This window comes from Cryptomeria japonica, chromosome 9 (genome assembly GCF_030272615.1).
Source record: "Cryptomeria japonica chromosome 9, Sugi_1.0, whole genome shotgun sequence".
NCBI classification, from domain to species: Eukaryota; Viridiplantae; Streptophyta; class Pinopsida; order Cupressales; family Cupressaceae; genus Cryptomeria; species Cryptomeria japonica.
The window spans coordinates 482,937,175-482,947,841 of NC_081413.1; the positions used below are offsets into that span (position 1 = coordinate 482,937,175).

General features: G+C 35.5%; 1 pseudogene; it reads left to right on the forward strand.

Moving 5' to 3' along the window:
- Positions 1–1,455: 1,455 nt before the first annotated feature.
- Positions 1,456–6,190, forward strand: LOC131058165 (delta(24)-sterol reductase-like; annotated as a pseudogene).
- Positions 6,191–10,667: the final 4,477 nt, after the last annotated feature.

A 10,667-nucleotide genomic window follows, 5' to 3' on the forward strand; every position in this document is an offset into this window, starting at 1 on the left:
GGCCCAAAAATAGGGCCAGGGACCAGGGCGCTGGGCGCCATGGTCCCACCTCCAGGGACAGCAGGGTGCAAGGAGGATCAGGCCAGGGTGCTGAAAAATGCAGTTTTTGATGTCATGAACAAGTTTCGAGGTCTCCATTCAGGTTCCGTGTTGCATCGCCATCGTGAAGACCCAAATGCAGTCGAAATTGCAAGTGTCGCAATTTTAGGACGCTACAGGAAGATCATAAAAATATCCTCCAACCAGATAGAAACAATGAACTACATGCAAACAAGTGCCTGCATATTGACAATGAGTTTCAATTATGAATGCATATTGAGTATTGACAATGAATTCTGAACACAAATGTGGTATGTTAAGGTTCTATAATGTACATATACCTGCTTTATCCATGTTTTCATATAAATATAATGTATATATACATGCTTTATCTATTTTTCATATGAATATTTAAAATTTCCCTATATATTTAAAATTTTCCCTATATTTAATATTGGTAAAAAAAACTGTCATCCCGGAAACTCGTCCCGCCGTCCCCTGCCGTCCCCATCCTGGAAACTCTTGATAACATAGATATTTAGTTCACATCATATTGTCTATGCATATATGCCTTGTGAAATAGGAGCACTGAAATTATTTTAAAAGCAAACATAAGCTTATGATCAATTTTTTTGGAGGTTTTGACACCTTCTAATTCCATTGGTGATATTTTCAGTGTTCAAGACATCTTATTACATTTTTGGACGATTTCATTGTAATGGGTGCATTTTCAGCTGAAGTCAACACCCCTCTCCCTCTGAATATGGTTGGCAGTTCTCATGCTTGTGCTCAGAGAGATAGTGTTATCGAATATCACATAGTTGTCAGATCCATTCATGATACATTTGGTGGATAGAATCTAAGGACGTTATAGAAGAGGTTGAAAGACTCCCCAAGAGAATGGAGGCACATTCCCATTTCAAGTTAGCTTTTTGCTCAAAGATCAGATACATTGTTTGAAAGGCACCAGATCTTTATATTGTATCCCCTTTGGAGGAACGGGGGCTTGCAGATATGTTCTCTGGAGTTGTATATATCAAGGATGTCTTGGTTCACAGGTAAAGTATTGTGAGTGTGAAGTATGTCTCGGTTCACTTGCAAAGAGTTATAGTAATGTATACGAGTATGTCTCAATTAACAGGTATTGATGGATAGTAAGGTCATTCTCTTTATATGTTCACTTAGATATGTTCTTGTTTGTGTGTGATATGTGGGTTGTTGTGTCCTAATCCAGATACCAATGTTCTTACCTTTGTTCAGAATGATATAATAAGGTTCGGGGCGGGAGAGGGGGGAATGTTGGAATATTACATCATTCCAATGTTTGTTAGGAAATAAATAAATGTTAGTTTGTTAGTAAGTTAATAAATGAATATTGTTAAGGATGCTAGTTGGATAGTTATGTTGTGGTTGTGTATGGGGGGTTTGTTTGTCAGGTATCACTATGCTTTCCTTTGATAAAGTTTTAAATGCCTCTTACTTCCTGTCCCAAGTCCATGCCTCTTTTAATGACAGGCATTGTTGCACATGTATATTTGTAAAGGGGTAAAAGTTCTTTTCGATCTATACCGGCCAATATTGGGCAAACCCAAGAGGAAGGTAATCTGCATGTACTTGTGACCCTGAGTTGGTTCGTAGTCATATTTGTGGTGCTTCCTCTTTCTTTCACATTCTATTTCCTGATCTGCTTGGGGGATATGTGGTCTGAGATCAAGTCCTTCAAGAGGAGACAGAAAGAACATAATTAAAATCTAAAGAAAGGTAAAATGTGCCTTAAGTACAGAGCCCTTCAAAAGATGGCCTTGTCTGCATTGCCAGGAAGCCCTATATTGCAGTGGGTATATGCAATTTTGACTACAAGAGAACCAGGCATTTTGAGATGGATCTCTCTGCATTCATAAATATAATTGAAATGATAAGTAAAGAATGTTTTGCTAGAGTGAAGCCTTTGATGAATATGGGTTAGATAATAGGGTGACTTTGCCCATGAATTTGTCCCTTGTCAATACGGTTGTAGCCTTTGAGACTGTTTTGGCATATGGGAGATTGGTTGAGGCTACAAAAGGTAATGAAGCTTCTAAATTGTTTTATGCAATCCCATTGGCTTAGGGTACATTGGATTTAAGCCTTATAACTACTGAGGAGTACATTAAACTGATCTACAGGCCCATGAAGGGAAATATCAGAGAGTTGGATCAGGTTTATATTGTTTCTTTTGCCCCAACAGATGGAAATCAGGATAACCCTCCAAGGTCCCTGATTTTGTAGAGGATATGATCCGTAACTCCATTGAGGGTATGTATATGTCAGGGAGATTGTAATGTTGCCTTTGGGAATATTCTAATATTTTTACCTAAAACCACAAGTTCAATTAAAATATGTAATACAGTTAAGAGTTTAAATTTACCAATTGAAATATCTTTAACAAGATAAATCCTGGTTTAGATCCTGCAATCATGTTAGTCAACATTTGAAATGTAATCCATGAGGCCAACTATTTTCATATGGGTTAGGAATCCAAATTCATGTATAATCAATAGCATTATTATCATCCAAAGCATATTCTTATAGTAACCATACAAGGAATTATATAGAAACTTTGCAAATGACAATCTCAAGGATAGTTATCCTTGTATTGTGAGAGCATAGGTGGAAAATGATCCACTCCATCCCTCAGTCCACCCTGGAAGTGCTCCATCCTCCTCAATCAAGCCTTGGAGCACTAATCAGCCTCCCAGCCCATGAGGTTTAATCCCTGATGGGTGGCATACTTGATAAGAGTATGAAGAGTCAAGACTACCTCCCTCCACCAAGCCCGGGAGCACCCATTTGTCGTCGGGTCTTTACCTCTTGTGAACTCAAAAGGTTGATTGGCCTTCTTGTTTTGCAACCATTTCTACCCAATTCAAAACAGATTAACCATATGAATATGTCATCACATATTTATCAACTAGAAATACAATTAATTTTACTTAAATTGGGAAACAATACTCAAATTGGAAACAATGCAATTACTTACATTTGTCCCTATATAATTTAAGCAAAGAATAAATATGGTATTCATAAATTCATACCACACTTCTGCACATAGATTTACTTACTTATTCTAGGCTGATAATAATAATTCAGATTTCTGCTCTTAATCTAGATCAGATTACTTATTTACTGTTTTTCTTGTTTCTCATTCAACCTTGAGTCTTCATGGATGCTTGTCCAATTGATTTGTCCTTCCTTTTATATCTCCCATTTGGAAAGAGTTATACCTCTTCAGTTAAACCCCTTTCCCTTGGCAAGGGTTGCACCCTTTCAATTGATTTGTCCTTCCTTTTATATCTCCCATTTGGAAAGAGTTATACCTCTTCAGTTAAACCCCTTTCCCTTGGCAAAGGTTGCACCCTTTCAAGGCCGAATGCTGCCTTTAACAATTCTCAGTCGGCCTTAAAGAAATCATTGTCATTTGAATGTTGCTTATAATTTACCCTAACCTAGTCGGCTACCTAGAATTGCTGATATTCATTTTCTCTTAGCTGGGATGGCCTCCTAGAATAAACCGCTAATAATTATTTTTTTCCCTGTCTTAGTCGGACCTCTTCCAACAAGAGCTATTATTATAATTTTTATTTCTAATACTAGTCAGCCTAATCAGGTTTAGTTGTTATTTAAGGCTGCAATTTTCCTTGTGAGGTAGTGTTATCAGCAAGGGGCATGACAGAGATATGGCTCAAACAAATACAGAGAAATAGAACGTCATCAACTGTGTTGGATGAGAGTTCAAGCCTGGGTTCTATTGACATGCTTAGACTCCTCTTAAGAGGGGGATTTGTTGAGTATATTACTACTAGAGAATATTATCATAGGCACACAAGGTGTCTCTATTATGAGGAGTGGATTATTTTTCCATTTTCTAATCAATGGTGATTCAGGTGGACACCAGGATGGCCGATGGCTCCCAAGGTTTCTTCCTTAGGATCACTAAGGGAGAAGCTAGTAGAAATTATTATCACAAAATACATATGATCCAATATTGATTTTTACCAAGTACTGCAATTTCTTTCATAAACAAAATTGAAAAACATGTTATATGAACTAGAACGTCACATAAAGGAATACCAATGCACTATTAAATTTAAAATAGTCATTTGTCTTTGGAAGCCACATCAATTCTTTATTTATCGAGTCCAAATTTATCCAGAAACTCATCGATTTTTCAGTCCACATTATCACAGCCATGCTACCAAGCATTTGGCTTAAAAGCAGTATCTTGGGATCATGGGATGTCATTCGTTCAAAAGTCACCCAGAAACTGCATTGTTATTTACACATATTATCAGAGCTATTTTAACATTGGTAGCAGAAACAGTAAAGCCTAAACCAGTTAAACATCATAGCAACTGCTCTTTGTTAGCACTAATCCATGTTCCATTGATTGTAAGTAAAATAAATTTGCTTTCATGCATCGATAGTGGTATAAATATAAGTTCATAAGAAGGTAAAATACTTATATGTTCACTGATGTGAAATGAGGTTAAGTTTCACATTTTTGCTTTCTGGAGAAACTAAAAAGTTTCTCTACTTGATTAGATTGGCAAGCAGGTTAGATAAGATTTTTTTAGGAGCAATCTGCCTTATGTTACCATAATTCTCAGATGATAGATTTTATGTTTTGGTGAAATAGGTCAATACCCAACAAGTCATTGAACAAATTTACAGAGGTAAGCTTTTTTCTTTTTCTTTATTCTTGTAATTTATTCTGGTTCAGACAAACTCATATTCCAAAATTAAATGGAGTGCTTTATGAAAGTCATGATAAATGATGCCGTGGGTTGATCTCCTATTAAGAGGGCTCCTCCAAGTGAAGCTAAAGTGGCCTATGATTCATGAAAGAAGATTGGAATTTTTTGGTCAAATTTTCTCATTCTTAACCCTCTGAAGAATTGACAACTATAATATCTGTGAAATAGAGTTAACCTGTTCAAATCAGCTATTACAATACCGCACAGCTGAAGAAAAGATGTAAGTATAAGGTTTAAAGAAAAAAAGTTCAAAGTAATATGCATATATGAACAGCATTATTTTCATTACAAAATTCAGGCAAATTTAAAGGCTAGATTCAGAGAAAATCAATCTATTCTCATCTGGAGTCTCATGATTGCTCAAACTGCTCAGTCTCCAGTGAAGTACAAACTCAACAATTAACAGCAGTCTTCAAGGAAAGCCTCGGTAAGAGCCATCACTCTTAGTCTTCCCAGCATCAAATTAGGCATATAAGAGGATGTATACAAGACTGATGCCACAATTAGTTTCCTAATTTTGATGACAGCAGTACCATTTCTTTGTCAGTTTTGGAATTCCTATTGTACATATTCATTGCTCTTTTTGCCCGGAAGAGTGTTGTATATAGATTCTTAGTCTCATTACGTGCATGGTTTATATTAGCAGAAGTATAGTATATTGATCCTTCATGGATGATTGTCCAATTATTGTATATAGATTCTTAGTCTCATTACCTACTTTATAGCCACATTTCTGCCCATAATTACAACTACAAAGTTTTATGTTTTCTTATGTAAAAAAATGATAAGACATTAATTAGGACACTTGAATCATGCACCTTCTACTTCTCATTAAGAATTAGGTTTTTCTCCATATACTTCTGCTTTTGCGTATGTTGTTCTTGAAATTTCTAGCTTGATTCATCGATAACTCAGCGAAGAGGACTGGCACACATAAAGACTTTACACATTATTCAGTAGCTTCTTGTTTTGACTTTGGTGGATGGTTATTTACACAGTAATTTCAGTTTACACGTTTATTGAAGGGGCTTTGCCTACCATAGGCTGTCTGCACATGGTTAAACCCTCAGTCCACAGCTTCTTAACTTGCACCATGCAGATCCTGTTAACATGCCTATATAGTTAATTGCTTTGGGAATTCACGCAGCTGGAGTAGTGCATGAACATATTGCTCGCCTCGCAGCCTATGGGAGGTCATGGGACAGATTCCCAGCCAGAAGAGAATGTCAAGATTTCTACACCTCAAATAAAAGAGGGTGTTTGTACTAAAAACACTTTGTATTAGATTATGTCTAATGCAATGAAAATTTACTTTGTTCCCTATTGTAATTGTACTGTTAATATAATTCTGGCTTCAGCACGTGTTTAGAACGATTTGTGTTAATTGATCTAAGGTCACAAGTTCAATGGTTCGGTTTCAATTTGTAAAATTTGGAGTACCTACGCTTCTTTCTATATAATAGGAAACGGTATCTTCTTCATATAGAAATAAAATATATTGTCTTCACATTCACATTCAATTTGTGGTTAGTGAAATGTACAGCCTATTTATAATGCTACATTTTACAGACCTTTTTCAGTTACTTCAAAATAATTTCATCATCTAAGAAAAGCTGATCTACAGAAATCATTTGTCTGTAGAAATCTCTCTCATTTATTATAAGCTTATGGATTCTTTTAATGTTAGTTTGAATCCATGATATTGCATTTATATTTTTGTAGAAATTAAAACACACCCTACAAAATATATAGTCTTAATTGTAATAGCCCTCTAACCTTCACACAATAAAGTAGGTATTATGACATGGAACTTATACTTAAATGTAGAGGATGGAAGTATTGAATTGGTAATCAATGTAGATAAAGATGTATGTTAGATCTAGTGGTCGTCATGATAATAATGTTTCCACTAATATAGGTAACTCATGAAGATAGCTTGGTTATATTTTATGGATGATGGATGGGAAGGGATGACATCACATCATCTGAAAAGATGAGAATGCATGTGATGTTAGAATCCCCTTCCAATGAATTTAATATTTAGGTTGCTTACATGCATATGGGGATGCTTAGTTATAATATGAAAATGTCTGGATGGCGCTAATTAGAAGGTGGTTATTTAATATTGATGGAATGTGTTATTAACAATTGGATTGTTCTAACCTTATTTATTATATGTCTCCTTTTGGGAAATGAGTTATGATCAAGGGTAATACCTTCTATGTTTGTTTTCTTGATTATGTTCTTATGGATTTATGTCGTTTTTTGTGGCATGTTGCCTGTCAAGGGTAGGCATACTCAGTTGATTTATTGTAGGTTGTTGGTGTATAATGGATCTATGTTTTAAGACATGACTATGTTATGAAGATATATATTTTAAGGACCTTTCAGTGGTATTAGGGTTTATGGTCACAATTATGATTTCCTAGTGTTTTTAATATGATGAGGATATAACAATGATATGTTAGGGTTTAGTGCTTTTGATTTCTTGATGCAGATGATTCAATGATGTATTAGGAAATGTTATGTGTTCTATTATCTTTGTTATTGTATTATTATAATTGTTTCATTATCGTTGCAATTTGGACACTCCCTTGGGGAGATTGATGTAATATAAATGGATGTAATCTAAAGGCTATGTAATTCTAGAGTAGTGATAAGTAGTTTGGTGTTGGTACCAGCTACTCTTATGGATGAATGTATTATCATTTCTTATGCAAAAAGGTTATCAAAGGAACACTTGGTTTGGTGTCTAAAATGAACATAGTGATAAATATGTTACAAGTGCGGTTGTCGTTACACCAAAAGATCGACTTGTTAATGCTCGATACAACCATTAGACTTATATAATCCACAGGAGGCGGTTAAGTCATGTCACAAACTTGAGCGCTATGCTGCACAACACAAGGAGACCAAGGGCACACACCTTGCAACAATCCCCCCCCCCCCTGCAATGCAAGCGAGGGGTTTGAACTTGTGACCAAGCTCTGATACCACTTGTTACAAGTGTGGTTGTTGTTGCACCAAAAGATCGACCTGTTAATGTCCGATACAACCACTAGACTTATAGAATCCACACGAGGCGGTTAAGCCATGTCACAAACCCGAGCGCTATGCTGCACAACACAAGGAGACCAACTAGGGCACACACCTTGCAACAAGATATGTATATTTTTGCATAATGTAAGGTTATGACATTTTATTATGGTTAAGTTTATTAGGTTTGGTTTAGGAGTGTTGCCTAAGTAGCAATGTTAGGGAACCCGGAAGGGGACTTAGTTTATATTAATGATTATCTTCCACATGTGCATTGTTATATTTAATTGCATCATGAGTTAGTAATGCAATGTTATTAGTTTAAAAAAAAGTTTATTGCTTTTTTTAATTGGTTAGTTAGTTGTCCTCTGGGGTTCCTTAGTGAGGCATTACAACTGGTATGAGAGCGTAAGTTTCCACATTGGGATCTTTGGTTAACGTTATTGCCCTTAGTTTTGTGTGATGTGTTGTTGTGGCAAGTTAGACACAGTGCTTCCTGTTTATGTGCTTGTTCTCTTGGATGTATGCTTTGGAAAAGGTCATGAAGACCTTGGAGCTTGTCTGATTGTGTCTACTGGTGTTATCTCTTCTTGGATTATAGTTGTTTACTAACATTATATGTATCTGTCTCTTGTGTATGCTCATAATGAAAGCGATTGCTGATTTGATATTAAGTGGTCTTGAGTTGCCCCAATGATTTCTAGTGTCTTCTTGAATGCAAAGATAGTATTAGACATATGGATGATCATGTTTATAGATCTGCATGAAAGTGTATATACCCCTCCTTATTGATGATGCTATAAAAGATGAAGTATTGCTATATGATCATGTTATTGGCTCTCTCTCTCTCTCTCTCTCTCTCTCTCTCTCTCTCTCTCTCTCTCTATATATATATATATATATATATATTTGATTAGTAGGGATGTTACTTGGTGATGTAGTTTGTATCAATTAGAAATTTTGAGTGCTTACTTATGAGTATAATCTAGTGTGTATAAAAAGGAATGTGTGAATTAAGCAAGTTTTTGGTTGAGGGCCTAAGTTCCTTATTACATTCATGACCTCATAAAATGAGTAAATTAGAGGAATGCCTTTTTGCATGATAATGTTAGAAAATCTTTTGAGAGGTTTGATTAGTAAGTCTTGCATAGAATAAATGTTGTTTATAGAGTAAGGAAGATGCATTGCAAGTTAAAAGTTGTGCCTATTAAGAGGAAATCATTCTTGCATGTTCTTGGTTGTTTTGGAAAGATGAATGTTTTTAACCTTGTAGGAGATCTACATGCTTTTTAAGAGATATGAATGTTGTGTTTGATCAAGTAAAAATGTATAGCAATGATGTTATTACCTTCTCGTAATTGGATCTTGGAAAGGTATACTTATTGTATGAATTTTAGTAAAATGGATGATAGTATAACATATTATTAAATGATGAATTTCCTTATAAGTTGCTGATTTTATGATGTTAATGAAATGTTATGTATTGGAAAAGAGATAAAATGTGACATGGATATGCTATTTTGTATCTTATTGTTTAGTGTGATGTCTTGTGAAATGAGAATGTATTGCTAATAGGTATGCCTTGGGTGTTTATTTATATATTATGTATAGCGAAGTGAGTTTTAAGAACTGTTATTTTGGAAAGAAAATTAACTTGGATGCTTAGAGTATTTGTAATTAGAAAAGTGATTAATTTTGTTGTTCATGGGAAAAGTAACAAGTTTCTCTCTTAAGCAGTGATATTGTGGTTGGTAGAGCACTCCTTGTTAATGCAAATATCTAGTACTAGTGCACTTGTTGGGTGTTGTGAATTACTAGTACTTGCTTTGTGTACCATGGGATGGTGAAGTATGCAATCATCCATGGAGGTTATAATTTGCTTATAGGTATGGGAATACCATATTGTCTATGTGTTGTTTGCTTGATTGTTACCCCCTAAGTGTCAACCCACAGGTTGTTGTCAGGTCACCTTTTGAAGGGATAGTAGTAGTAACAAGCTCCTTGGGATGCATGGAATGAAGTATGAGTAATGGCGGTGTGAAGTGTCCTTAGCTTCCACATCTTGAGGAAAGTACTCATTACTTACCCTTCATGTTGAACCCCTTTGTGATGTTCATGTGTTCTTAGCCTATTCCCTCAATTCTTGAGTGTGGTGTTAGTGGGTCTCTATTTTATTGAGGATTCATGTACATATAGTTGTATTGAGTATTTCTTCTCGTTGTACAATATTTTGGAGACGTTGTTCCTTTCTTCCTCGTTTGGTGGCTAGTTTTAGTCATGTAGTGATGTAATGTGCAATTTATTATGATTTATTTTATATTTCTTGTGAGGGCAAGCAAATTTATTTATCTTTATTCATGATGGTTTAGCCATAGTTTGTGAATCTTTTGTACATATCTTTTGTGCTTACATTTGATTTAATGTTGTCAATTCTTGGGATTTTCCTTATTTTATTGGTGAAATTGATAATTTCTTTTCTTTTCTCTTTCATTTATGAACTTTGGTGGCTAAATTAGTGGATCTTTACTATTTTTGAATATTGGTCTGGTATTGTAATGTGACTCCTCTTCAAGAACGTATAAGGCAAACCTGGTTGAGTGTTACGAGAAAGCAGACGTAGGGAACCTTGGGGATGGGGGTACGTGAGGATGTTATGCAGTTGGGACCCACTGCCCACCTAAGTGTGGTGACTATCTCTCGGAGGCTAACCACCTTAAACAAGGGATAGGCATTATGGTCTTCTATGGATGGTCTCATTGTATGTGTGTGTGGCCTAACACCATCAAGTCATTGGGTGAG